The sequence below is a fragment of the Agrilus planipennis genome, unplaced genomic scaffold, assembly GCF_000699045.2.
Source record: "Agrilus planipennis isolate EAB-ADULT unplaced genomic scaffold, Apla_2.0 scaffold243, whole genome shotgun sequence".
In the NCBI taxonomy this organism is placed as follows: domain Eukaryota; kingdom Metazoa; phylum Arthropoda; class Insecta; order Coleoptera; family Buprestidae; genus Agrilus; species Agrilus planipennis.
The window spans coordinates 17,962-22,674 of NW_020438952.1; positions in this window are offsets into that span (position 1 = coordinate 17,962).

Here is a 4,713-nt window from a genome sequence, read left to right on the forward strand (position 1 = left end):
TGATGATCTGATTTTTATAAAAGTGAAGATATAGGTACCTAATTAATTTATTAATTTTATATTTAACGAGTTTAAAGTATCTGTTCCCAATCAAATTAGCTAATATTATAAGTATCTATGTTTCAATTTCGCCTTGAAATTAGAACAAGCAAACAAGCTGTTTGTGCTAATAAAATGTCAAATACTAACCAGCAAAGAATAATATAATACAGATGTGACCTAGTTTTCACACTAGTGATCTCATTCTTCTTTGTTGTGACTGTTAACAGTAGTACGTATCATTTATTGCAACTTGCAATTATTTTAATTGGAAATTAAAAATGTAGTTGCGAATTGAAAGTAACGGGCTTTTAAACGTTTTTTCTGCAAATGCATAATCAGGTCTTCATTATCATTATTGATAAAGGTTCATATTGGTTACATTGTTATCCTACAAGGTGACGTATAGATTTGCTATTTAATACATTCATTCTTATATTTATTGTAAAATGATGGGAGTATCAATTTCTCAGAATGAATTTATTCTGTAATTGTAAAAAATCAAACTACTTAAGGGTAAAAGGTTTTTTTAATTTATGTGAAAGCAAACCGACGTTTATCCTCAGGGTTAGGTTTCTAAGTTATCGACCGTGTGAATCCAAGGTTGTAGCCTGTAACTTCGAGACCTAACCCTGAGGATACTTATACTTGAGTGCAAAACGTCTGTTTGCTTTCACATAAATTAAAAAAACCTTTTACCCTTAAGTAGTTTGATTTTTACAATTATACATTTGTTTTGGGGAAGAAATGACAAGTAAAGTTTATTAAATAACATAATAATTATTTGCATTAATTTAATTAATCTAGGTGTTGTTTTCTTTTTACAATCTTTAAATAAAATTATGAATAAATATTTATAAACCGTATGAATTTAACATAGGTTTCTAGGACATCATTGATTATAGGTAGGCATTATTGGAAATTTGAATTTTAAGAAAGATAGGAAGATAAGTAACATATCAAGCATTTTTTTAATTTATCGAATAATTTTACTAATAATATAAAGTGCATTTAGAAAACATTATGAAAACAGAGTAAACGATAACATTATTATTATTGTATTCATATGCAAACAGAAAGATATTAACAATATGCTTATCTTAAGTGATATGATAACAGTGTCGTATTTATGATACTAGGTAACAGCTACATATGTTTTTTATATTCATAAAGTGAACTGCACCAAGCTGTTTATATGTAGATAAAATTTCCGACTAACAATAAAATTAATCTCATTGTTTTTGAACATATTTTGCATAATAGCTTTTTATAACCATGTCAGCAATGTTGACGTTTTCTGACCATTGGGTTACTAGTACATTTAATAAAGCGTTTAGCTTTATCTAATGGAACTAAAATTACTTAATAGCATCATCTTTAAATTAATTATCACACTGATTCTACTCTCAACACATCGAAATATCGATTTTTATGGTCACATTATGCGGGGTTTCCGTTATGCAATGTTTACACTGTCGAGTGTGCTCTATACATATACTGCTATTAATATTATGCGTATCATTTATTTAATAAAAAGTGTTTATTTTTATAAGGTCGGGTACAATTTTTTGCATTAGTTGACTGACGAAAGGGGGTAGTAATTACATATAGTAAAGTAATCTTTTCGTATGGTAAACCGATATCGCTGTAAGAGGTCTGTCGTCTGTTAACATTGTATCTTATAATAAAGATACCTATTTATAGACCCGTATGGTTTATAATGTGGTGCAGTTCGTATAGCGGTAGCAAACAGCTGTTTTACTATTTAACAGATGTGCGTCTCCGAATTCTATATTCACACATGAAAGGGTGCCGATTTCAACCTGGGGGTGTGCAGGCACAAGCACCGGGATTTTATGAGGGTGGTGTGTTACAGTTATAACGGTCGTTCTGAAATGTACGTGGGTACAGGCAATTTAGAATGACATGACCAGAAGTGTTGGCCTTGTTTTGTGAAATGACAAAACTCTGGAGCTCCATCCCTGGTTGTATCGCGAGGCACATCAATAAAATAATAGTCTAATCAATATTTTTCAAATGCACACAAGCCAAGCTTCTCGCAAATCGGAAGGTTCATGCCATACTAATTTGCCTATATCTCGACACACGGCCGTGGATGGATTATTAATGTAGTCTAGCCTCTAGCCAAACTTTCGTTTACGGCAAAATGATTTTATACAAGTCAAAAGTTAAAAATATTTTAAAATTGCATACTTTGGTAACTGGTTTAAAATTCATGTACATATTCTTGTGTGTGACCTCCTCAAAAACTACTTTTACTTAGCCAGGACAACTGTCTTTGGCAAAACATCTAATTTATAATTTACAATAATAAATTACATAGATAAACTGACATGAGTAAAATATCTAAAGTGGTTATGTATTGGACAAATAAATGATAATTATTATCAAGACCTTAAAGTGCAATAAATTATAAAATGCATTATCGACAGGTTTTTAATCTCTAGCACCTGTGTACGTGCAATGTAGAATGCGAATCAGCGATGAGAAATACCGAGTTTGTCATGAATTTCTTTTGTTTTTAACGACAATGCAAGGTTGCACTTAATATGCTACACGTCAATTTAGTTGTAGATAATTTAGATAATAAAGCGTGGTACATGTTCCAGGTATTATAACACACAAGCATAATAGGTGCATTTGAATATTTATAAATAAGAAAATATTGTGATCTGGTTGATCATGAGAATTAAAATATATGAGAAATTATCTAGATTTTATACAATTACATCATTTGTAACCTTAACCAGAACGTCTTTACGTTAGTTTCATAATTAAGACCGTTACTTAATTTCAAACCCATACAATTTTTGTCTAATTAACTGGATACGCGGGAATTATTACGACTAATGGGTCATGTCTTCATTAAGTCGAATTTTCCATTAATTAACTAGGACTATTATCGAAATAACAAATAGTTTAGTATTGGGATCCGTCAAATGGGCATACACCATCTGGTGGCAAGATTTATAACTCGAATGAGGGAAAAATTTACATAGGAACTGTGCTGCAATACAACAAAGTTGCAATAATGTGTTTGCAACGTTCTCTTAAATCGGCTTTGCACGTGCAAGTCATTTATATGATATTACGTAAATCACCCAGAATCACCTCACCAATTATATAACGTGAATCGCTTTTTAAATCCGAAGTTTGTAAAAAGTAGGCAGTAAACTTGACGGAATTTAAAGGCTAGCTTCCGGATTTGTTATTTCCGAATTTTATAATGTGATTGGCATTAAAAACACGCTCACCTTCAACGAAATTTCCTTTCCGAGGCTTTGCGTCAGCCCAATCACATATTGTGTCAATACTTATCATTTTATCGTAATTTAAAAACTTGGAAATTGGACGGTACACTATAGGAAGTACTATAAATTTTCCCTAATCGGCGCCATGTTTTTAGGCTCCTCCCATTTGACGGATCCCAATAGTATTTAATAAATAATACAAATAAGGACAAACGTGCAATCTTAGTCACCAATTTTCATTAGGTTCGTTAATCAAATTGGATTCCCGGCTTATCTTTAGTATTTATCCCGAATTCAGTATTCCAAAAAAGGTATATCTTATAGTTTTTTTGGAAAATATGTGGCGTACCGTTCCCCATCACACTTAATTCAAAAAACGATTTCTTTTTTTATTAAATCATTAGAAAACTATTTGTTGTAATTAATTACGTAGTTTAACAACATGCAAATATGTGCATATTTTTATTCAAAATAAGTATAATGAACTACTAAAGATTGGCGCCAGCACACCATCTATTCGCGGTAAGTACACTAATTTATTAATAATTCGTTAATAATTTGTATTTTATTTTAGTATCAAAATTTTATATGCGACAGCTTACTAAAGACCAGTTAGTAAACAGAAAATTGCGAAATTGGAGTATAATTATTTATTTGATTGCCGAGGGGAATTTATACCAGTAATTTATGAGTGTAAACAAGTATAGGATGCCTCTAGGGGCAGCTGGAAATGCCTAATAACGAGCCACCGCGGGCAGTCATCATTAGAACAATGTCAGTGAACGTCATGGACGGTGAACAGTTTCAATTTTTTTGTGCAGTCATCGTCAAATCATTTCAGTGCTGCACTTATTTGCCATGAGATGGTCATGATCGAGTTGACATAATACCTATTGTAGTAATTTTGATTAGCTTTCGTCTACAACGTGGCATGTCATTAGGAATGTAAAAAATATTGTTGGGAACATATGTATATTTATAATTAAGATTGTTAATTGCACGACACAAAACAGGAACAAAAATTAACTGCCTAGGTATTATGTCAAGATCATTTTGTTTTTCCAATTCCTAAAACCTAGTGACAAAAGAATTTTTAGGTGAAATATTTATGAATTGCTAATATGTGATTAGAATATTTAATGTCGATAATTACTAATTGTAAGTTAGATTGCTACACGAAGTCTGAAATTTCTGCATCTAATGGCTTACAAGAAAAGTCGCTGAGAAATGGGCTGACGGGTATGTATACATATAATGGTCTCACAAGGGTTCTTCTTTTCACTAAACAATAAAAAGGACGCAGGTTAGATTCCTTAAGTGCATATGCATTTCTATAATTATTCTGCATCTCCAATAAATATTTTCTGCGAGTCTGACCCCTGCACCAAGGGTTCCGTAAAGA